Below are 26,700 nucleotides of genomic sequence, written 5' to 3' on the forward strand. Positions count from 1 at the left end.
CGTGGTAAGGCTAAAACATTGTCTTCAAAATGCAGCATACGAAGAAGAAGCAAATAGCGATTACGTGTCATAGTTGCAGGAAATATAGCCGTTGCCATCAAGGGACTAATAGACCAATAAGAAGCCAGTGATGGCTTCCTGATCAACCCCATCAAAACAGTCAAACCTAATAAAAACTTCATCTCTTCCAGATATGTGGGAACCCACTGAGTTGCTCTAGACTGAGGCCTACATCTGGCAGCGTTGTCCCTCAAATATTGCTCTGCATACAAATTAGTCTGCTCTACAATCTCTTCCAAAAATACATCGTCCTTAAACAAGTGAAAGAAATGGACAGGCAAACATTTTTCCTTATTGACTCTACACCCTGGGAGACCAGTAAATGCAGGTAACTGTGGATGCTCCATGTTTGGGGAAATCCAGGTGTCAGGTCTTCTAATGGGAAACCCTTCAGCCCCACGCTGCTGCACTTTTGGCACATCAATGTCCTCCTCTAAAACAGGCTCTTCATCGGCAGTGAGAGTAGCTTCCTCATCAGAAGAATACTCTCGGACAGAAAACTCACTGCCAGAATCTCTCACTTCCTCCTCTGCCTCAGATGCGGAGTCAGTCTCGTAATCAAGGTTTGAAGACGACTCAAAGAGCATGCCAACAACCTGCTGAGCGGTCACTCTGCTGCTAGCCATGATCCCCACTAATAACAAATGGATTGCCAACAACAACTAGCACTAAAATAAGTAATAAACAAAGTGTAGCTTTATCACAAAGAGTTATGTACTAAAAAACTATACCACTCACTTGCCTGAAAAAGCTCCTCACCAGCACCTACTCTGCACAGACACAGCAATCACCAATGATATCCCATTAAAACAAAAAAAGCAAATTAGACATGTGACAACACAAATATCATTCTGCTTAAATCTAAGGACAATTTCACACACAATACTGCATTTAGTACACCACCTACAAACATGTCATTCATGCATGTCAACAATACTCCTTTGGAGTAAATTGCTTTCAATTACCTAAAACATGCAACTATGCAAACCGCAGGACAACTACTGCCAAAAGCGCAAGGATCCACAGCAAAGGAAGCAAAAGCTTTGAACTAGAACAAAAAGAAGAAATAAACTGTTATAATCATAAATACAAATACCATGCCAGTTGACAAACACCCCGCCACCAAGAACTTAGAAATTGTCCCTGGTACCTAAGTGGCTTCTGCCCCACTAGGAGGCAGATGGGCCTAAAAAATAAATAGGCTGATCTGCCTCCAAGGTGGGCAGAAATGGCCATCACTAATGTGCCCCCTTTGGGGGGGTGACCCTTGCCAAAGGTGCCACACCCCCCCACACACACAAAACACACATGATCCCTGGTGCCTAAGTGGATTCTGCCCCCCTTGGGGGCAGATGGGCGTAAAAAGAATTGGTCGATCTGCCCCCAAGGGGGGCAGAAAAGGCCAACAGCTCTGTGCCCCCTTTAGGGGGCGACCCTTGCCAAAGGGGGCACCCGCAGCACAAAACAAAAAAAGGGGAACAAAAAAAAATCCCTGGCGTATTGGTGGTTTCTGCCCTCCTTGAGGGCAGATGGGCCTACAAAAATAAGCCCATCTGCCCCCAAGAGGGGCAGAGATAGCCAATACGAAATTTCCCCACTTTGGGTGGGCAACCCTTGCCCAAGGGTGCCCCCAAACACACAAAACACACACACACCACACAATCCCTGGCACAAATTGTCCAAAAACATGGCCGATCTAGCCCCGGGGGGCCGAAACATATAAAAAAATTATTGCCCCGGGGCAGCGACCCTTGCCTAAGGGGTCGCTGCCCAAAAACATAAAGAAAAGAAAATCCCTGGTGTCTAGTGGTTTTCGGAACCCCCCCCCCCCCCCTCCGGGGGCAGATCGGCCGAAAAATCTGCCGATCTGCCCCCAGAGGGGTCCGAAATAGGATAAAAAATATAGCCCCCCATGGGAGCGACCCTTGCCCAAGGGGTCGCTCCCAAAATACATATGTAAAATGAAATCCCTGGTGTCTAGTGGTTTTCGCCCCCCCCGGGGGCAGATCGGGCGATTAAATAGCCCCCCATGGGAGCGACCCTTGCCCAAGGGGTCGCTCCCAAAATAATTGTGAAAAACGAAATCCCTGGTGTCTAGTGGTTTTCGCCCCCCCCGAAAAATTGGCCGATCTGCCCCCGGGGGGGCGAAATACAAAATAAAATAGCCCCCCATGGGAGCAACCCTTGCCCAAGGGGTCGGTCCCAAATACAATACATAAACAAATCCCTGGTGGCTAGTGGGGATTCCTGCTCCGTGGAGCAGGAATCCACTGAAAACAGGCACAGGTGGAAAGGAAAAACCATTTCCTTTGCCCGTGTCTGTTTTCACCCCCAAACCCTCAAAAAGCGAAGGAACCACCTCTAGGAAGTCCTCTTCCCTCGACACGCTGGAAGCAAATGGCTTCCAGCGCGTCCCGGCAATACTTGATGACGTTGGCGTGCTGTGAGCGCGCTGACGTCATCAGATTGCCGGAGGGGTCGGGGTGGAAGGGGAAGGGATTCCCCGTCCATCCATGACCGAGGGGTGTAGCGCTCCCCGTGGGCCGGGTGCAGGATGAGGTGATCTCGTCCAAGGCACCCGGGAACCAGTGCCTTGGGCGAGATCACCTCATCCAAGGCACCCTACGGGTTAATTATTCATGCTCTTAACTTTAATTTCTCAGCAATGGCTGTAAACACTCTAAGGTAATCCATGTCAGCAAAGCAATTGGTGACACAGATTTGTTAATTAGAAATATTAATGAGTGTTATGCATTTTTGATTAACAAGAAAATGATAGTAAAAATTAGACGTGGAAAGATTAATGTGCACGTTTGAAAATGTGCCCACGGAGAGTGACAGCCAATTAATACGAATTTGTACTAAAATGATTAGAAATGCATAAAATATTGAAAATAATCAAAAATAATGTAGTAGTATGTCATATTGAGATGTATAACACGTGTTTTACATTATATTGTAGAGCTAACTTAGCCGATGTTTTGGCCTAGTTTTGCCAGGCCTCAGGCAGAAGCTGAATTACTAGCACTATAGAGAAGCTGATGTATTGAACTGACCATGAACCATTCGCTCTTAAAGCCTGCTTAGCTAGAATGTTCTGCAATGTACCGATGGACAGGAGATGAGTTAATCAAATCGCAACATATGTTGTGTAGAGCAGACAAGATGTACTTTCCCAGTACTTGAACAATAGAGACACTGACTGGAGAAAAAGATGCAACATTTTTGATACTTGATGAGCTGGATGATGAGGACATCGTACAGTGAACCAATCAACGAACTGAGAACGGCGTAATCTTAGAATTTATAGATTCATAAAATAAACATTATTGGTTAGGGTAATAACTGGTGATTGATTGACCAATTATGAATTAGGGGGATGGACTGGAAAACTCTAATAAAAAGTCATGACAAAGGGCAAAAACTTCAGATGTGAGGGGAGAACTGATGCAGATAATAGATGTCGGAAAACGCGATTCGAGATTCTGTCTTTGGGTTCATAATCTTGAGAACCTGTATTATTCATCTTTGTTGGCTTATGCTGAAGCAGTCAAGTATATGTTTTCTCAAGTTCTGATTAGATTATGTTATTGGTGGTCATTAATTAACTAATTCTGAGCTGATTGAATAAAGTTTGAATTCATCTCATGACTTAGAATTGTAACAAATTGATAAAATGTAGAATTGGGTTGTGGTTATTCATATGTTATTGCTATTTTCACCGAAGATTAATCTTTTGCTTATTGATTATTAATTGTGTATAGATTATTGATGGTCATTGGTTACCTCATAGCTAGGATACTCTATGCGATCGAAAAGGTTCATCGGCCTATACGTGTCCCCTTGTAAGTTTACTTACTAAGGACCAGGCGCGCTAGCACAGTCCATGTTTTATTTCAAGCAGTGTTCCCTGAGAGTATTTCCTTTTTCCAGATGATGATCTAGTTTCACTTTAATAAAACATACTAATATAGTGCAGTTTGTGAAATGAGTTGCCTTTAGGTCTGGGTGAGTTCAGATTGTGAGTAGGTATTTATAATAGTCATGACTGAGTCCTGATGCTGAGGACAGTACTGCTTTCTCACAGTGCATGTCACTGGATTATTGAGGTGTTCAGACCAAATGCACGTCCAATTCTACTACTATGCATGTGCACAATGAGAGCTACAATGTGTAGGAGTCATATATCATGCAAACTGGTAGGCATTATATGTTAAGAGCACTTGGGGCCATATTTATACTTTTTGACGCAAAACTGCGCTAACGCAGTTTTGCGTCAAACAAATTAGCGCCGGCTAACGCCATTCTGAAGCGCCATGCGGGCGCCGTATTTAATCAATGACGTTAGCCGGCGTTAGCCGCCGGCGCTGCTTGGTGTGCGTGGAAAAAAACAACGTACACCAGGCAGCACCGGCGTAGGGGGATATGGGGCTTGGGCGTCAAAAAATGGGGCAAGTCAGGTTGAGGCAAATTTTTCGCCTCAACCCGATTTGCGCAATTTTTTTCGACTCCCAACCCCCATAGAAATGACTCCTGTCTTAGCAAAGACAGGAGTCATGCCCCCTTGACCAATGGCCATGCCCAGGGGACTTATGTCCCCTGGGCATGGTCATTGGGCATAGTGGCATGTAGGGGGGCACAAATCAAGCCCCCCTATGCCACATAAAAAAATAAAAAATACTTACCTGAACCTACCTTAATGTCCCTGGGATGGGTCCCTCCAGCCTTGGGTGTCCTCCTGGGTTGGGCAAGGGTGACAGGGGGTGTCCCTGGGGGCATGGGAGGGCACCTCTGGGCTCCTTCAGAGCCCACATGTCCCTTAACGCCTGCCTTTTGCAGGCGCTAAAAAACGGCGCAAAAGCGGCGTACGTAATTTTTTTTGACCCGCCCACTCCCGGGCGTGTATTTTGCCCGGGAGTGTAAATACGGCGCACATGCCTCAGAGTAAATTTTTTAGACGTGAACGCCTACCTTGCATATCATTAACGCAAAGTAGGTGTCCACGCTAAAAAATGACGCAAACTCCATGGACTTTGGCGCTAGACGCGTCTAACGCCAAAGTATAAATATGGAGTTAGTTTTGCGTCGGAATTGCGTCAAAAAAACAACACAATATGCTCCTTGGTCTGTAGAAACACAAAGTCAGGATTAAAACTCAATGCAGTTGTTGTAAGATTGTTTTATCCAAAGCGAACAGTTTTAACAACCTTGGAATAACACAAGATTGAGGATAAAAACAAGGTTCTAAAGCAATGCATTTCAGTTTGCATGCAGTAGTTTGATGCCTTGTCATACCTGACTGTGCTATATTTGAAGGATTGTTACATATGAACTGCAAATAACAAAATGGATCTCAGTTAAAAGCAGTCAATTACTGAGCGATATACATACAATACCATAGAGGCGAGAAGCCTAGCCAGAACTGAGCCATGAAAATATTTGTCTTGTGCATCTTGAAACAAAAATCATGTTAGAATATGATAAAGTGTCTTGACAATACAAACAAGTGTATTTTTAACACATAAAAGCATTCTACTTTAGCACATCAAATTATACCACCGCCCTGGTATGTATTTATCAAACGTGAATACTTTTAAACATTAATTGGGAAACATTTCTGTCCACACCCTGATGAACATGCTTTTAATGAACCAAAAGACAAGTCAAGGATCATGTGGAGCCTATGTGGAGCGTAGATACTTACTATAGATAGTGCAACATTATAGGCAATTAAATTAAACACAAGAGGTCTTTGTACAGCGTACATCCTGCGCTCAGGTATGTGACTATGAACCAAAAAACAGAGTGCATACTAAAATGCAGTATTTGACCAGGATCCTACAATTTGGTCAAGTTTTACATAGCCAAAACTTGATCCAGGAACTAAGAGCAAGGCCTTCACAATAGTTAGAGACTATGGCCCTCATTACAACCCTGGCGGTAAAAGGCGGTTACCGCCGTGCAGAAGACCGCCAAAACACCGCCGAAGCCGCGGAATTCCGCTACAGCTATTATGACCCACATCTCGGAATCTGCCGAAATTCAGACACCCACACAACTCCGCCACACCAAAGGTCAGTGTTAAACTGGCGAAAACAAAACCTCCACCGTCACGCCAACAGAAATACGCCCACACTATCACGACCCACGAATCCACGCGGCGGTCTTTCAACCGCGGTATTCCATTGGCGGTACACACCGCTGCGCTCAAAATACACACACATCTCCAAAACACTGCCACATTGGACAATTCCAAATACACACACCTGATACACATACAAACACCACTCCCACACACCCAACACTATATAAAACACACACCCACAACACCCACAAACCCCTACGACCACAATTCACGGACGAAGGCCAGATAGACAGAGAGCACAGCAACTGAGAACCCCACCACACAGAGGCACACAACACCATCACCCATACAACATTACACGCACAATACACCACACACCACTACACATCAACACACACATCAACACTTACACCACCCCACACATCACCCACACCACCCCATGTCACGCCAAAGACATCCCCGGTTTACTGAGGAGGAGCTCAGGGTCATGGTGGAGGAAATCCTACGGGTAAAGCCACAGCTATTTGGCTCACAGGTGCAGCACACATCCATAGCCAGGAAGATGGAGCTATGGCAAAGAATCGTGGACAGGGTCAACGCTGTGGGGCAGCATCCAAGAAATCGGGAGGACATCAGGAAGAGGTGGAACGACCTACGGGGGAAGGTGCGTTCAGTGGTCTCCAGGCACAACATCGCGGTACAGCGGACTGGCGGCGGACCCCCACCTCCTCCCCAACAACTAACAACATGGGAGGAGCAAGTCTTGACCATCATGCATCCAGAGGGCCTCGGAGGAGTCGGTGGAGGAATGGACACTGGTAAGTCAAATCTCAACTATCATATCCCCCACCCTACCTGCATGCTATCACCCACCCCCACCCTCACCCCCTCCCCTAACACTCACACTCCTCACTAATGTCCTAATAACACAATCCACTCATCCCAACACCAAGCCCTGCATGACACAACTAAGCATGGTCAGCCCTAACCAAAGCATGCTCACTGCACATACCCAGAACAATCCCTTAACCATCATCACACAAACCCACACACAGGAATGCTTGCACTGGGGTACACAAACACCCACCCATTGCACACCATTTCACACACACATGCAATAATCATGCTCTTAAATCCCTGCAGGACCACTAAGGAACGTCACCACACCGGAGGGTCCAGACAGCTCCACTCCACCCACAGAAGAGGCCCACAGTGACGACAGCAGCTCTGCCCTACTGGATCATGATGACCAGCCCGGACCATCGTGGGCCTCAGGACAGTAGGTTCCCCTTGCACAGGCACAACCCAACACTGACTTTCCACCCTCTGGTAACACCAGCACAGCACCCACCCAGCGGGCCCATACCTCCGTACCTAGGACACGTCAATCAGCGGTGTGTCTACCACTACAGGGAACCCAGGATAACACACCACCCCAACAACAACAGGGACCTGGGGGCAGTGGTAGTGGGCACTGGGTCCAGGGGATGGAGGCACAGGAACACAGGGGAACTGGGAGGGCTGCTGTGCGACAGGGGGTGGACAGGCCAAGGGAACCCACTCTCAACGAGGCCCTCTCCTCCATCATGGGAGCAACCACCACTCCCAGGAGATGATGGCGACTGTCCTGGACAAGTTTCAGGAGACCCAGCGCCTGCAGGAGGAGCAGTATTTGGGGTTCAGGGAGGAGCTCAGAACCATCAGCTCCACCCTGGGCACCATCGTAGGGGTGTTGAAGGACATACAAAAGACCATGAGGGACACCGTGGCACTCCAAGGGGCCCCTGACACTGGCCAGGACGATGAACTGCCCACCACCTCCACCGGCGCTAGTGGACAGGATGCCCCACCACAGGACCACCACACCAGCACCCCACCCCCTGCAGACGGACAACCACCACGCAAGCGGTCCCTGAGATCCAGGAACAGGACAGAGCAAGATGGCAAGACCCCCGCCAGGAAATGAGACCACCCTGATTGTCCCACTGTCCCACTTTGTTACCCTGTCCATACTGAAACTGCCCCAGCTCCACTTCCTATGCCCATATGGGCAGTGCACCTGTGAGACCAATAGACTGGACTCTGCCATGGACATTCCTCCACCGTCCCCCATCACCATATTACTACCCCCCTCCATATTTGGGCACTTAAATAAACACCCTTGAACCACAAAACAATCTGGAGTCAGTCTGTGATTTGGTAAATATGTATAATCAATGACAGTGTCAAAATGCGTTTCCAATTGTAAAGCCAACATACCTATGTCACACATCACAAGTCCTTGAAGGATGCAAGCAGATGACACACGTTGCTAACCACACCTGTGAAACCGTAATGGAAAGGTACAACTCAGTGACCAAATACTGCTATGAAATGACAGACAGGATAGAGGTAGAAGTGTGAAAGTGAATGTAATGGTAAAAAGAAAACTGTTCTCACCTGTGTGTCACTGGAAATATTGCTGTATGACTGACTCCCTGTTGTCTATGTCTTCTTCCTCAGCGTCCTCCTCATCACTGTCCACAGGCTCCACAGGATCCACAGCTGCCACAACACCATCATCTGGACCATCCTCCTGCAGAAAAGGCACCCGGCGTCGCAAAGCAAGATTGTGAAGCATGGAGCAGGCGATGATGATCTGGCACACCTTCTTCGGTGAGTAGAATAGGGAACCACCTGTCATATGGAGGCACCTGAACCTGGCCTTCAGGAGGCCGAAGGTGCGTTCGATCACCTTCCTAGTCCGCCATGGGCCTCATTGTAGCGTTCCTCTGCCCTGGTCCTGGGATTTCTCACTGGGGTCAATAGCCAGGACAGGTTGGGGTAACCAGAGTCCCCTAATAGCCACACATGGTGCCTCTGGAGTTGACCCATCATATTAGGGAAGCTGCTATTCCGCAGAATGTAGGCGTCATGCACTGAGCCAGGGAACATAGCATTTACCTGCGAGATGTACTGGTCTGCCAAACATGCCATCTGTACATTCATCAAATGATAACTCTTCCTGTTCCTGTACACCTGTTCACTCCTGTGGGGTTGGGGCAAAGCTACATGGGTCCCATCAATAGCACCTATGATGTTGGGGATATGTCCAAGGGCATAGAAGTCACCTTTAACAGTAGCCAAATCCTCCACCTGAGGGAAAACGATGTAGCTCCTTACGTGTTTCAGCAGGGCAGACAACACTCTGGACAACACATTGGAAAACATAGGCTGGGACATCCCTGATGCCATGGCCACTGTTGTCTGAAAAGACCCACTTGCAAGGAAATGGAGCACCGACAGCACCTGCACGTCAGGGGGGATTCCTGTGGGATGGCGGATTGGTGACATCAGGTCTGGCTCCAACTGAGTACATAGTTCCTGGATAGTGGCACGGTCAAACCTGTAGGTGATGATCAAATGTCGCTCCTCCATTGTCAACAGGTCCACCAGCGGTCGGTACACCCGAGGATTCCGCCATCTTCTCAAATATCCCAGCTGACGGTGCCTAGGAAGGACAACAGCGACCACAGACTCAACAAAATCCCAGGTATGTACCCACAGATACACAGAACACAACACCGAAGACAAAAATATTCCTGTATGTGTGTCGAGTGTAGGCCTAGGTATGTGTGACGCAGTAGTAAATGAAGCCATGTGGGCCCCTGAAATGGCGGCTGCCTGACCTCTAAACTGGGACAATGGGGTGTGAGGTAACTGCGCTGGCGTTGTACACCGTCGCGGTAGGCGGTCGTAGACCGCGGCGCAATGCTGCATTGGTTAACATTGGACCCTATGGGTCCCAGGAGCCAATGATGAATTGCGCCGGCGGTGATGATACGCACCGCCGCGGACGTCACCACGCGGACGTGACCGCCATTTTCTATCTGTTCTATCACTCGATACCTGATCTTCGACAGGAGAGGACCTACACTGCAAGTGCTGCTGTGACCTCGGTCTGGAAGAGACAATGGCTGCTGCGTCTGGGGAAAGGGCCCCTGCCTTCACTGCTCAGGAGTTGGAGAAGCTAGTAGACGGGGTCCTCCCCCAGTACACGCTACTCTACAGTCCTCCAGACCAACAGGTAAGTACACAGGGAGTACGTTGTATGGGCTATGCCTGTGTGGAGAGGGCTGGTTGTAAGAGGGAAGGGGGCAGAGTTCAGGGAACATGAATGAGTGTGAATGCATGTGCCACATGGCAAGTGCAGGGATGTGTGCCACTCACTTTGACGTCGCAGTTGGTAATTACTTCTCTTCTTCCCCTGTGCATGTCATGTAGGTCAGCGCCCACCAGAAGAAGGACATTTGGCGTGCCATCGCCAAGGACGTCAGGACCCTGGGGGTCCACCAGAGAGGGGGCACCCACTGCCGTAAAAGATGGGAGGACATTCGCCGCTGGAGCAAGAAGACGGCGGAGGCTCAGCTGGGGATGGCCTCCCAATGTGGGAGGGGTGCCCATCGCACCATGACCCCCCTGATGTTCCGGATCCTGGCGGTGGCCTACCCGGAGTTGGATGGGTGCTTGAGGGCATCACAGCAGACACAAGGGGGTGAGTACACCCTCATTCTGGGGACTTTGCGCGCAGTTGAGGGTTCTGGGTGGGGGAGGAGGGCTGTGGGTTTCCCTAGGCCAGGGCGACTTCCGTAGGCTAGGCCCCTCCGTAATGCATGCCATGTGCCACTCCACCCCACCTCAGTAGAGTGCCAAGTACAGGTATACATGCCCCTGTGGCATCCATGTGTGCAGATGTCCACCATAGCGATGTAGGCCAGATCCCTGGAATTGCAGCTGTAGAGGCCTAGAGCGCAGCGTAGTGCAGGGGGCTGCTGTGTCTGTATTGTCCGCCAACGGTAGCGGTAAGCCATGCACTCAACCTCTTTTTCTTCTGTCATCCCCCCCCTTTTTGTGCTCTCCCTGTTCTTTTGTGCATCAGCATCATCAGGCGGAGGTACAGTGGCACCGGAGCACGAGGGAGCTGCATCCCACATGGCCATGGAGGGCCACACCACGGACTCAGAATGCAGCAGGGGGACGGAGGGAGAGGGGAGCTTCACGTCGGTCACCGGATCACCAAACAGCGACACGGACTCGTCCGCCAATGGGAGCTCCCTTGTGGTGGCGGCACCATCTGTGCCCACCACTTCTACAGGTACACCTCCCCTACCAGCACCGCCCTCCCAGCAGCCCCTCACCGTTCGCCCCGTGCCCGCTCACCCAGGACGGTGGGCATCACCTTCGCCCCAGGCACCTCAGCCCCTGCCCCTGTCACCCCTGCTGCCCTCAGTGAGGAGGCCATTGACCTCCTCAGGTCACTCACTGTTGGGCAGTCTACCATTGTGAATGCCATCCAGGGTATAGAAAGGGAGTTGCAACACGGTAATGCATTCCTGGAGGGCATTCATTCTGGTCAGGCTGCCCTTCATCGAACCCTGCAATCTCTGGCCTCAGCACTGATGGCAGCCATTGTCCCTGTGTCTAGCCTCCCCCCTCCAACTTCCTCCACCCAGACCCAATCCCCTGTACCCCAGCCTATACCAAGCACACCATCAGACAAGAATGCATACACCTCAACACACAAAAGTAGCTCAGGCAAACATAGGCACCACACATCCCACAGGCACTCACACAAGCATCACACACATACAGACACAGCAACATCCACTGCCTCCACTGTGTCCCCCTCCTCGTCATCTCCCTCCTCCCTCCCAGTCTCGTCTACACTCTCACCTGCATGCAGTACATCTACAGGCACTAGGACTCACACCAGAACACCCAGCACCCCACCCCGCTCACCAGCACTCACCACCCCCACTACCATTTACACGTCCCCTGTGTCTTCTCCCAGTGTGTCTGTGACCCCCCCTCCCAAAGTACACAAACGCGGGCACCCACACACCCAACATCCATCCACCTCACGACAGCCTCCAGTACCTGCACCTGCACCCAAAACACCTAAAGTGCCACCTCCTACAACCACCTCCTCTTCCTCCACTCCCAGACCCCCTCCAGCTACCCATCCCAGTGTTCGTCAGAAACTCTTCCTCAGCAAAGTTGACCTCTTTGCCCCCACCCCCACCCCTCCAATTCATAAGTCACGTAGTAGCGCCTCAGCCAAAAAGACTCCAGTACCAGCGGTGCATGTTCAAGGTGTGTGGAGTGCACCGGCCACCAGGGCAGGCAGTGTGACACTGAGCCAAAGCACTGCCAGTCCACCCTCTGTAAAACATCTCAAGTTGGAAAGTGGCCGAAGGGACAGGGTGAAGACTCCTGGCGGAAAAACTGCTCACAAGGGTCCCAGGGGGATTGCAGAGTCAGCTGTGACTCCTCCAAAGGTGGTGAAGTGCCAGAAGAATTCTGCACAGTCTCGTAAGAGCAGCACGGCGGAGAAGGGTGCCATCCTCCCTGGCGGCCGGGACGCCACCGCCAGCACCATCGTCACTGGTCAGGAGACCACCGCCGGAGTCAGTGCCCAGGAGGGCAGGAGTATCGTCACTAGTCAGGAGACCACCACCGGAGTCATTGCCCAGGAGGGCAGGAGTATCGTCACTGGTCAGGAGACCACCGCCGGAGTCAGTGCCCAGGAGGGCAGGAGTATCGTCACTGGTCAGGAGACCACCGCCGGAGTCAGTGCCCAGGAGGGCCCCGGCAGCCACAGCCCGCTGGGCAATGAGGGACCATCATGCCACACACCAATGCACAGGTCAGAGACCGCCATGGCAAAGCACCGCTGAACAAGGAACTCACTGCCATGGTGAAGACCGCTGAACAGGGCAGAGCACCGCCATGGCAAAGCACCGCTGAACAAGGAACTCACCGCCTTGGTGAAGACCGCTGAACATGGCAAAGCACCGCTGAACAGGGCAGAGAACCGCTGAACAGGTCAGAGACCGCCATGGCACAGCACCGCTGAACAAGGAACTCACTGCCATGGTGAAGACCGCTGAACAGGGCAGAGCACCACCATGGCAAAGCACCGCTGAACAAGGAACTCACCGCCATGGTGAAGACCGCTGAACATGGCAAAGCACCGCTGAACAGGGCAGAGAACCGCTGAACAGGTCAGAGACCGCCATGGCACAGCACTGCTAAACAAGGAACTCACTGCCATGGTGAAGACCTCTGAACAGGGCAGACCACCGCCATGGCAAAGCACCGCTGAACAAGGAACTCACCGCCATGGTAAAGACCGCTGAACATGGCAAAGCACCGCTGAACAGGGCAGAGAACCGCTGAACAGGTCAGATACCGCCATGGCAAAGCACCGCTGAACAAGGAACTCACCGCCATGGTGAAGACCGCGGAACAGGGCAGAGCACCGCTGAAGAATGAAAACACCGCCACATCAAGCATCGTTATCCCATGTACAGCTGGGACAGTGACGGAACAGGAAGCGTCACGGGGAGCCTGATGCAGTGTGGGCACCATTCCCCCTCCAGAAACAGTGGAGACATGCATCCACTCCGTCTGTCCTTAACAGGATGAAGCACTCTGGGCACCATTCCCCCTCCAGAACCAGTGGAGACATGCATCCACTCCGTTGTCCTTAACAGGATGAAGCACTCTGGGCACCAGTCCACCTCCAGAACCAGTGGAGACTGTTATCCACTTGAGAGACTGTGGCTTTGCACTCCCCAGGATGTAACAGTGGGCAAACCAACCACTGTAGAGACTTGAGAGACTGTGGCTTTGCACTCCCCAGGATGTAACAGTGGGCAACCCATCCACTGTAGAGACTTGAGAGACTGTGGCTTTGCACTCCCCAGGATGGAACAGTGGGCAAACCAACCACTGTAGAGACTTGAGAGACTGTGGCTTTGCACTCCCCAGGATGGAACAGTGGGCAAACCAACCACTGTAGAGACTTGAGAGACTGTGGCTTTGCACTCCCCAGGATGGAACAGTGGGCAAACCAACCACTCTAGAGACTTGAGAGACTGTGGCTTTGCACTCCCCAGGATGTAACAGTGGGCAACCCACCCACTGTAGAGACTTGAGAGACTGTGGCTTTGAACTCCCCAGGATGTAACAGTGGGCAACCCATCCACTGTAGAGACTTGAGAGACTGTGGCTTTGCACTCTCCAGGATGTAACAGTGGGCAACCCACCCACTGTAGAGACTTGAGAGACTGTGGCTTTGCACTCCCCAGGATGGAACAGTGGGCATGGAGCCCTGTCGTGGATCTGGCGTGGTACTGTCATCCGGCTTAGGTGCCCCCCCCTTCCCTTCCCCCTGAGGTGCCTGTTGTATTTCTATCTGATGCCCCAGCAGTGTTCTCTCCGTTTGTGGACAGGCATCTAATGTGGGCCTCGCCCATGCATTTTTGGCCCAGTGGTGCACGGACATTGATATGTGCATACCTGCACTACTTCTCGTAATGTATAAGAGCTGGAATGTGTATATATATCTGTATATATTTGGTAACTGTATTTTGATACATTACAATTTTTGAACAGATTTCCTTTGGTCTTTGCATTCTTCCGGGGGGGTTGTGGGTTGTTCCTGTGATTTTGGAAATGCATTGGTGTGTGTGTTGTAATGTGCGAGGGTGAGGGTGGGGGTGTTGCGTGTGTGTCCGTGACTTTTGCCTCCCCCCCTCCCCTTTGTCGTAGGTGCAGTACTCACCGTTGTCTTCGGCGCCGCCGTTGCTGGTGTTCGTACATGAGCAGGAAGACAATGGCAGGTAGGATTTGTAATTCCGGCTCCATGGTGTCCTCCTTCCTCGTGAGATGTGTAGAAGGTGAGCGTTTTCCCATTGCAAAAGCTGTTTCTGCCGTGTTTTCATCCACGGTGAATCCGCCACGGAAAAGGTGGCGGATTGGCGGGTTGTGATACTGTGGGCGGTACATTGTCTCCCGTCTGTCTGTTGGTGGTGACTGCCGCCCTGCTTGTCTGTACCACCGTGGCGGTCGGAGTGTTAAAGTGGCTGTCTATGTTAGCGGCTTCCGCCACGGTCATGATTCCCTTTTTTTGTCCGCCGGCCTGTTTTCGGTATTACCGCACCCTTAACACCGTCCGGCAGGTTTGTAATGACCCCCAAAGTGTCATGATTTTTTTACAAAAAAAAAATCTTTCCTTCAATATAATTCATCTTATCATACCGCTAACAAAACTGCTGGGCACACAGGGACTCTCACGTGTGCAATACAAGCATGCTGCAGGGAAGGCCAACCAGCCTTACCTTGATACTCCTTGACTCGTTTTCCCTCAAGGTCCACAGCACCCCGTACCGCACAAGACCATGATTCAAAATAAAAAATAAAAACTTGATGACAGGCCTGACCCTCATAGCATCATTGATCCATTGTCTCTGTGGGGGATGAGGATTGAAGGCCAGCAACATGAAGCAGAGCTGTCATAGGTAGCATGTTCACGCTCTAAATGATTGACGGCTCTGATTTGAAGTCGTGGGCTTCACAGAGCCTGAGTAGCCTGAACGAAATTGCAGATCATCTGGAATCGCTGCCCATTCTACATATATTGCACACCCACGGGCAAATGACACCCAATTTTCCACAACTCACCAGGGGTGTTATTCCCACACAAATGGGAAAAACATCACCCATTTGTGCAGAAAACAGCTCAATCTGGCAACACTGGGTAGCACATGCCTTTAGAATCTTCTCTCACTACATCATAGCAAGATTTCACAACGAAGACATAAAACAACCAGTGAGATTGTTTTAATACTTAGCTGTTGCCATTTTAAGGTTTCTTTCCTGGAATATCAAGATCCAGCTGAGTGATCCAGTGTTTTCGCTGAGTTGGTTCTGTCTTGCTGAGTTTCCAAGCCTTGTCGAGCAATTGGCATGGGGTGTTTTTAACTTATTTTTTCTGTGGATATTGCAAAACACTCAGAAAATAAAAACAGACTGATTGCAGGCTATAAAGTGGCAGCAGATTGACTGGAGGCTCAGATGTTCAAAGCAAGCTAGCTAAAAGCAGAAGAGCTGATTAGTAACTGACTTGAAGATCTGGTCCTGGAGACAGACATGCAAAAGGTTCTGGAGTCTTTGGCAGCAAACATGTCGGGGACTGTCATGCAGGAGTCTCTGGAAGCAGATATGCAAGAAGCTTTTTCAACAGACATACAAGTATCATTAGCCCTTGCGAATTACTTGGTAAAAGTTCTGTCTATGTGGGTAGACAGGCCGGAGGCACAGGTTCTCAGAATGCAGAGGCTGGAATCTCTGAATGCAGACAGGCTAAAGCATGCTGGAAGGAGTGAGAGCAAACTTGGGTTCTGAACTGTGATCACGCAGAAAAGAAGGACTAACAAATATTCATATATAATATAATCAAAATTGTATAAAGTAGTGTGATTTTAGCAAAGAAAAATAATGTACGTGGGAAATTGTGCCCACGGATTAGTTTGCCATTATTATAAACGGGCTTAATTAATCATGAAGAATCGACAGATGTAGTAATCCGTCATAATTGCAAATGTATTTTATGATTTCTTGTTGAAACTGTTTTATGCTTAGCCTAAATTTAGCAGAGGCTTTGGCCTAGTTGCCTGGTCTCAAATTTAACTGAGTGGTTTTCACTTGCACTAACAAAGACATATTATTTCATTTTAAAGGTTGTATTTTTCCAGTAGAAATGACTAATACACTTATCTCAAGGTTTCGTGCTAGGATGGTTTCATCCCTTTTGATGCAAGGTCAGCTCCTGCAGGTGCGGACAATAAAAGCACTGATACCGAAATAATTGTCTAACTTTGTTGCAACTTGTGTTCCAAGGCTCCAAGGACAAGGTATGCATAAATGAGTACTAGGAGAAAGACACTATTCATTGGTCAAATTGAAGCCACCCTATGAACCCTCCAATGGAAGACCCTGAAGAATTTGGAATGTTTCTTACTTAAACCCACTGGACAAAGAGAAGTCAGCCATTTTCCTTTATGCCATTTTGATGCCCGAAGCAAGACGCCATCTTGTATGACATTTTGATACCTTTTCTCTGTCGCAGAGAAAGAGACTTTAAAGCATTCTCACCCTTGAGACTTTAACTTTAATGTTGCCCCGTCTTGCCCATGCAGTAACTTGCCCTTAACTTTGCCCTTTAGAAATCTGCCCCATGCTGATCGAACCGATACCTGAAGGACGAAGACTTTTCCTTGAATGCTGAATGTATTTGGTAAATATGAAAGGATAATTGTATTATGCATTGTGTTTTCCTTCCTAGGTACCAACTGCTTATTTTGATAGGGCCCAAGCTAGAAGTTTTCTAAATTTGTGTTGACTAAATTCGTTTTGCATGAAGCCCCACATGCCAATGCTAATTAGAGGTTAGTTGAGGTATTCACTCGATGCACCATGCTAAATTGAAATCTTGTTATGCTGACCGATGTATGCAATTAGTCAAATTCAGTTACTTATATTAGTGATCTGCATTGCTATAACCGAGTGCATTATAATTCAGATTTTGTGTAGATTGCGTTTCTTCCGCCGCTATGGACAGCTAGTAATGTTCGTATACATATATCATTTGATTTTGAGATTCACTTATATCATGCTAGCTTTGTTAATATAGGGAAATAAATTCATTAACTTCAAATAACTGGTGTGGTTATTCATGACTGAAAGGTCATGGTGTGTCAAAATACTGACTGTTATGGTAGCCTAATGTGTCGTTTGATCTATTAATTAAGTATTGGGTATTGATTAAAATGGTCATTGATTATTGATTTGAGTGATCCGACTATTCTTGGATGAGCAGAACCCAACTCGGTTAAAAGGTTCACCGACCTCCATTGTGTCCAAGAATAGGTAATTTATAAAGACTGGACGCGCTATCAACTGCATTCTCAGTAAAGAGGTTCACTTCAGTATCAGAGGTTAGATCAAGATCATGGACGGAGTCACAGGATAATTATGTATCGTGATTACTTGAGGCACTTGTTTAGGTAGTGTGGCTGATCAGTGGCCTGAATATATGTAACCTCTAGGGTACAACTGATCTCACTAACAGGAATAGAAAGAAAAGAGATGTTTTGTGTTTTGCTGTTTGGGGTTCTTGAAGGGAAAAGGGGTCTATGTCAGAGATAGTTAGTTCTTTGATGTACTTCAGCACTAGGAAACACGACATAAGCAATACTTTCTTTAACTACTGTTTGAGTCAGAGTACCATGACTGCTCTTAGTTGGACCTTGTTGCGGATCCACGGTATTATTCAATGCAAAAAAAAACCTTACCAGCTCTGAGGTGAACTCGAAAAAAAAGCATATAGTTTTATTCTCCATTTGTACTTAGATTAGTGTAGTTGTAGAAAAGTAGTCTTGAAAAAGAGTTTAAATGCCCACTTAAATTCTGGGTTATAGTGGTTAAATGGGGTCTGCCGTTTTTATTTTTGTGTTGTAATGCAAAATGTTTATATTTCATTATATCATGTGTAGACTTCACATTTTCCTGCAAGAACATTAGTAGGTTTGGAAACTTTGCAACTGGCAACAATCCAAAGCTTGGCTTCTGTTCAAAGAGGATGTTGCCTGTTGTCAAGTAGATTTTTCTTATCTGTTTTTCTGTATTACTAAACTGATCTTTACTTCCTTTGTAAACAGTATTACACATAGTGCCTGATTTAGATCTTGGTGGGAGTTCCGTTGTCCCGCCCTGACGGTAGTTCCAAGTACTTCATCAAGCCGACAGAGTTCCAACCACCATATTTAGATGTATAGTGCCTGAACCTCCAGCAGCATCTGAAGAGTGGAGTAGGCTATGTAAAGGGTCTACCGCTGCTAATGCAGCGGACTCCAATACTGGCTAACAGTACAACGTCACCGTCAGGGCGGCGAGATTGCACCAACCATGTATTTAGATTTCACAGCCCTCTTGGTGTGGTTCTGGTGGCGGGTTCCTGATGGGGGGAATCCATTACATTACCAGCTCAACAGTGTACTATGGCTGTGCAACTGGATGGATGGCAGCAGCACACACCTGATGTATATTGGCCAATTGTTAACACCTACATACCACATTATAAAATACACTTCGTTTTAGACCATTCCACTGCAGAACACCACCTTGCTGCTGAATTTGCACCTCCGAAGGCAGGTCATCTTTTTTTGCAAAATTCTCATTAAATTGTGGCCCCCCATTTCGTTTATTTACAGTTACTCATTATGGCAGTGAGGAGAAATCCAAGTTTTACAGAGGGAGAATTGTTAGTCATGGTAGATGAGATCATTCGAGTAGAGCCACAATTCTTTGGCGTCTCAGTACAAAATACACACATATCTTAGAAAAGGCAAAGGTGGGCCAGAATAGTTGACAGAGTGAATACTGTAGCAAACATCCTGCGTACACAGGAGGAAATAAGGAAGAGATGGGATGACCTGCCTAGGAAAGTGTGTTCTCTGACCTCCAAGTGTTAGCAACTTTTTTCCTGGGAGGAGAAAGTCTTGCAGATCCTACAAACTAAACACTTGTCAGGAATCCCTGGTGGAATGGAAACTAGTAAGTAACACTAAACATAAATGTAGTTTTTGCTCTTCAGTCAGCTGTGCATAATGTGTTTTCCACCTTTGTCAAACATGTAAGTACAATTTGAAATCTGTGATCATCATCAAATTTGTAGCATTATGGTGCCAACATTCTTTACTACTGGGCAAAATTTGTGGTCATATTGTGTGTTGTTCTTCATTTTTCATTTCTTGCATTTGATTGTATGTTTTGAATGTAATTTGTTGTAGTTAAGATAACAGGTTCAAGGGGGCAGACCCAAGTTCGGCCGCAAGATGACTGCTCCATGAAAGGGCTCTGATGGCTGAACTTAGTATCCTTTGTTATCCTGAGGGGAGTAGGCATTCACCGTGAATCCATTGGGATGACAGCCTTCTCACAACTGAGACACATAGCACAAGCTTGCAGCGACTCTTGGGTGGTGTCCTGAGCAGCTTGGCAAGAGGATCCTCTGTGTGGCCTTCCTGTGCCTGTGCTCGGCACCAGCCCATCGGGATCCAGAGGTCCTTTGACTGACTGGATCTGAGACCAAGGTCTTTTGGAGAGATTCGACTCCACCCCTCATGACAAGAATGGGCTTGTGACTCTTAGAGCACACCAGGCCGGCTGCCAAACCTCACGAGCTGCAGGGGATGGTCGTTGAGCGACTGCATGTCATGGGGTTATGTGCAAGATTGACTCCAGTCATCACTGATCCTCTGCTCTCTTCCCCCCCATCATGCTTGATCCCACCTGTGGGTGCCTGGTGCACCATTGAGGAGTCTCCGAGGAGCATTCAATCATTGGGACCAGCTGCAACATGCCAGAATGAGCCCACAAGCCCAACTGCTGGTGAGTGCTACTTTTTGAAATTGAACTCTCTGTTTACTGCTCTGCTGCCTGCTGCAACTACTGCCTCATGGAACCACCTCTCAAGTGCACAGGCCCCATGTCTGCTCTCTGCAGATCCAAGGTTTTTCATCTGGGTCCCCCTTGGAGGATCAGAATCATTTGCTGTAGTGCCTAGGATGATAGACTATTCCAGGCCTGGCCCCTTGGTACACAACAGGTTTTTGGGACCCACATGGCTGCTTCGTGACCTCCTCCTTACCTCAGCAGGATCATACTTGCCCCTGGCCTGCTCATGCCCCCCCGCACTAAGTCTCTGCTCAGGTTTGGTGGGGCTGGGGTGACCAACTTGCTGCTGGGCTTTCTTTGCAGAACTGTATTACTGTGGCTCTATTGCCTGCTGCCTGGCTTACATATCTACTTGGTCGGGTCCCAAGTGCCAAAGGTGGAGGCTCATACATGGCAGCCTCAAGGACAACTCACTGCTGCTCTTTGGCTTTATAGCCTGACCGGCTTATCTGTGGGACCTCACCTACCCCTGGCCTGCTCGTGCCCACCATGATGGGTTCCCCTATCGGGGTGTGGCGGGCCAGGGGGCTAGATTAAACTTGAGGCTACAACCAGCTGCCTTCTGCCCTCCGCTATCACAATTTGCACCATGGTGGACCTGTTAGCCACTGTCCAGCCCATTCACAGTCTTAACTGATCACCAGCCTACCCTTCCCTTTGCAGTGGAGTCATCTCCTATGACAAACATAAGTAAGCACTATGCACATCAACGGAAACTCTCCTTCGAGAGTTGACGCCTCACCCTCCTAGCAGAAAAAGATCTTCCAACAAAATACCACCTAGAGAGCAGGGAGACAATATCCACATGGCTATAACCTCAAGGAAATTCTGATGGAGGTGAAATCAAGTTTTAAAACTATAGATTAGCACCTTGAAATTCTCACCTCCCGTTTGGGCCATATGAAACAATGTGTTGATAAGCACGAGAGCAGGCTAGACCATCTTGAAAATCATGTCTCAAATGTTGAATATATCCAGGTGGACTCTCGAGAACACCAGTTAAAAATGGACAAGGTCCTTGACATTATTAAAGCTAAGAGCAAGGATTTGGAGACAAGATCAAGAAGAAACAATCTCCACATTTTTGGCGAACCAGAATCGACTGCCATTAATAAAATGAGGCTTTGTGGAACCGTTGCTGTAAGAACTCTTTGGCAAGGCTCTCTCTCCGGTCTTCATTTTAGATTGAGGACATCGTTTGCTAGAACCATCTCATCCACCTGGTGCTCAGCTGTGACTGATAGTTGCAAGGAGCCAATATTATAGAGACCACAACCCCACCCTGCACCTTGCATGAGACAAACAATTGCCTACTAGGGGGATGAACTTTAATTTTACCTGGATTTCACTCAGTCAGTGCAGGCCACTTGACAATAAATCCTCCTAGCAAACATTTCCTGCATAGGTGCCCTACCTTCTAATGTAACCAGCTAAGCTCCATGTCACATTTGACAGGAAACCCCACTTCTTCTCTGATGCAAAACCTGCATTGAAAATTTCCAAATACATCACCTCAGCCACGTCCTCACCCAGCTGCTCCTCTCTTGGACAGGCAGATGTTCCCCTCAATGAAAACGACTAACAATCATCTGTACTAGACTAACAAAGTGTCTACACTGAACTCCAATGAAGACTGCTCCGCTATGTATTCCCATTTCCTGCACTCGGCTTGGGCAGCCGCTGGCTATGGGGGACTTGCATTTGCTGTTGCCACCACACACTTATGTATTGTTACACTCAGCCCACTGATAAACACCTGGGTGCCAGCCACCTGTTCGGCCAGCCTTTCTGTCCTAGATGAGGATGCCCAGCTGGTCCTTTTTTCTGCCTCCAGAGATATCTCCCACATTGATTTCTGTTTTATTTTTGTAATATTGGGCTGTTAAGTGGGGAAGTTCTCCTGAGCCTGGTTCTAGAATTGGAGTGGATGGGTGTTCTATGTTGGTACCCCATGTAATAGGTCTACATATAGTAATAGGTCTAGGTATAGTTGCTTTATCAAACACCCCATGTGCTGGATCTCCCCCAGGGATGTCAGTGCTCCTCACCAGCATCCTCCATACACAGCGACATGACCACCATCAAATGTTTTACTTGGAACACCTGCGGCCTCATTGGCCACAGGAATACTCATTTAGTACATACATACCTCACTTGAGATCACATAGACATTTGTTCTCTTCAGGAATTGCACCTCACTCAACCCCCAGCACCAAGTCTTCGCACACACTGGTGTCATCACTATACTATTGCACAAAAACCTTCCCAGACAGACAAGCTGTGCTATCTGCGCTCAAAGCGGCAGTTATGCAATTTTTGCCAGCACTTTCTATAGGCAACCAATAATACATGCCTCTATCTAAGGCCCTAATATTGACAACCCTGACTTTCTCTCAGAAGTAATGCAATACATCATAGATGTTGGTTCCAGTGCTGTGTTATGGGGGATGATTTTAACATTGCACTGGGTGACCGTTTAAATCGAGCGGGGTTTTCTAAACTCCTGCACCCCAATGCCACCACCACCCTCATTACCATTATATACGATAACTACCTACAGGATAAATGGTGACACACACATGATACACTACAGGAAGGTACTTGCAGAACTGCACACTGCAATGCCTGGTCTAGAATTGACTACTGGATGGCTACCAGGGATTTGCGGCCCTTGATCGCACAGGTGTCGCACCTACTTCATACCCTCTCAGACCACTGTCCTGTCTTGCTGTTTTTTTCATCTCTCTAGCGAGCCCTTACACCTTAACATGGCGCCTGCCCGCTGGGGCACTGGAAGACGCAACCTTCCTTAGTGGTCTTCATTCCGAGATACTAGCTTGTTGAAGTCTGCCTTGGTGCAATGGGAAGGCTTTAAAGTGGTCAATTGAGGCACATGCATTGTGAAGCAGTCAGTCATCCTCAGGGCTATATGGGGTAGACATGCCCAACTAGAAAGCGAGATCTGTGACTTGGAGCGAGGCTGTGCCCGCTCCCCGGACAGGGCCACACTGGCTCAGAGCTGTGAGAAACTTGCAGAATTCTCTGGGAAAGAGTAAGGCAAAGCACGCTATTTAGACAAGGAAACACAGGCTAGATGATACGGGGAGGGAGGCAGACTGGGTAGAATCCTGGCTAACCTACTGAGCAAATCATGCACCTCCACTTATGTGAACAAACTGCTTGCCACCCAGACAACATTACTTTCCACACTTCAGAATTTTCTAAATATTATGACTGCTTTTTATGCCAAGCTATACTTTGCCACTGCACCACATCCCAAATTGAAATGAAGGAATAATTGATGAGATACAACATTTCTGTCTGGATTGTGCCCTCTGCATTTTCCTTGACTCACCCACTACAACAGAAAAATGATACAGGTGGTCAGCATCCTTCTGAGCAATAAGGCACCGGGCTTGGCGGCCTGACAATCACCTTTTTATAATGAATTCACTGCAATTTGTGTCCCACTTATGGTGGTTTGAAGAATCTCCACAGCATGGCTCTCTGCCCCCATCTCGCCATGAGGTGTTCATAGTGATGATCCTGAAGCCTGATAAACCATCACAACAATGTGACTCTTACAGACTGCTCTCCATGATAAACATAGATAATAAGATCTTTGCCAAGATCCTTGTCAACTACTTCCTCCTCCTTCTTCCCAAAATCATCCGATCATGTTAATCCACGTTCATACCAGGCTGATCCGCTTTACACAACTTACGTACTATCTTTGCCATAATGAACCACCTGGACCCCCTGCTTTTCTGGATGCCACTAAAGTATTCAATTCCTTGGAATGTCCCTTTCTTTTTTCCCTGCTCGCATGTATTGGTCTGAGCTTGAGCTACATCCATCAGATTCAGCTCCTGTATCACCTCCACATGGCCCAGGTAAGACTAAATGTAACAGTGTCTGAGGCATTCCCAATCACCAAAGAAACTAACGAGGGCTGCCCACTTTCACCAGCCTTAGTCGTTGTGGTGATGGAGCCCCTTGCTGCACAGATGAGACAATGCAACGCCCATTGTGGCCTCAGCTTCATTCACCTCCAGGGCTGGTGGTTTCAAAGTATACTGACAATATCACCCTCTATATACATAAACCAGAAGAGAACCTCACAATTCTGACACATGAAATAATCTGATTTGTTGGCTTCTCTGGCATTCAAAATAATTGGTCAAAATCCATCCTGTTCTCCCTGACTGACTCTTCCCTGCCCTTTCCAGCCGAATTCCCATTCCAATGGGCGATAGAACTGGTACAATATTTAGGAATTTGTCTCAGTGATGATCCAGAGGTACTCTTGAAGGATAGTTATGGACAAGTCATGCTATGGCTTGAAGACAGACTCCATGTTTGGTTCCTCCTGCCACTCTCCATTGCTAGGAGAATAGCCATCACGAAAATGGTTATTCTACTTAAATCTCTATGGTGGTCATTCTGACCCTGGCGGTCTTTGACCGCCAGGGCGGAGGACCGCGGGAGCACCGCCGACAGGCCGGCGGTGCTCCAATGGGGATTCCGACCGCGGCGGTAAAGCCGCGGTCGGACCGGCACCACTGGCGGGGTCCCGCCAGTGTACCGCGGCCCCATTGAATCCTCCGCGGCTGCGCAGCTTGCTGCACCGCCGCGGGGATTCCGACCCCCCCTAACGCCATCCAGATCCCGCCGGTCGGACCGCCGAGATCCGGATGGCGGTAGGGGGGGTCGCGGGGCCCCTGGGGGCCCCTGCAGTGCCCATGCCACTGGCATGGGCATTGCAGGGGCCCCCGTAAGAGGGCCCCTACAAGTATTTCACTGTCTGCTGCGCAGACAGTGAAATACGCGACGGGTGCAACTGCACCCGTCGCACAGCTTCCACTCCGCCGGCTCGATTCCGAGCCGGCTTCATCGTGGAAGCCTCTTTCCCGCTGGGCTGGCGGGCGGTCTGAAGGCGACCGCCCGCCAGCCCAGCGGGAAAGTCAGAATTACCGCCGCGGTCTTTCGACCGCGGAACGGTAACCTGACGGCGGGACTTTGGCGGGCGGCCTCCGCTGCCCGCCAAGGTCAGAATGAGGGCCTATACCTCTTCATCAACCTTCCCATTCCCCTCACAATCAAATTTCTGTGACAACTGTGTTCTAACCTGATCCTGCTCACATGGGCTAGTAAGCAGCCACATATATTGTGGGAAATCCTGACTTTACTGCTTACCTAGGGTGGCTTGTGTGCACCGGACATTAAGATATATGCTCTCTGCACCTTAATGTGGTATTTACACTACTGGCTACATCTAACACCATACCAACCACAAGTGGCTATTGAAATGGAACAAGTGGCACAGTGGCCTCTCGACACTGCACTTTACTTACCCTATAAACCGCCAAGGGCTGTAAACGACAATGGAGAATGTCTGCTGTGGGCCTGGAATGGCTTGCAAAAGCATGGTAAATGTCCCCATCTTTATACCCCTTTGATCCCCATTCGTCACGACCCTCAACTGCCACCCCTGCTAGATGCAGGCACAGGTGTGTGCCCAAGAACAAGAAATTGTGACCTTTTCAGACTTCTACCCAAAGGCCACTTTATGCCACCTTTCAAGGGCACTGATTTTTTTCACATCACACTCATGGAGATCTTACTGTATCATCCGCTCCATGCAGCCTGTCAGTCAATACATGTGGTGTATACATAGGCCCGGCCACTGCTGGAGGCACTGGAATATACCCTCACAAACTTACCTCGGCGGATATTGGTCTTTTGCCTTTACTCTACAGTGCCAGTCCCCTGGCTGTTATACCTGCTGCTCGCGCTGCGTGGTCACCAGATATTGATCTCCCACTCACTGACACCAAGTGGGCCTACATGCTGTAGCCAGATGGCATCTTCCACCTAATTACCGGCTGAGATTGATGCATTTCAAATTCTTAGACAGGTTATACCACACCCCCACACAACTTCTCACTGTGGGGCTCACTCAAGGCGCATACTGCCAGCGCTGTGCATTACCGTGCACCACATTTATACACCTAGCTTAGAACTGCCAGCAAGTGGCAACCTGTTAATGTTAATGTTAAAAAATATAACATAAAAACCCCATAAATCTTAATGTATTGATCATACAATGGCCAGGGCTGCTGGACTACATGAACCAAACTTCCATGCAGTAGTAAGCAGTGGCCAATGTTCACGCCGTGCCAGGAGATGCTACAAAAGGTGTTACCAGGGCC

The sequence above is a fragment of the Pleurodeles waltl genome, chromosome 6, assembly GCF_031143425.1.
Source record: "Pleurodeles waltl isolate 20211129_DDA chromosome 6, aPleWal1.hap1.20221129, whole genome shotgun sequence".
Lineage (NCBI taxonomy): Eukaryota > Metazoa > Chordata > Amphibia > Caudata > Salamandridae > Pleurodeles > Pleurodeles waltl.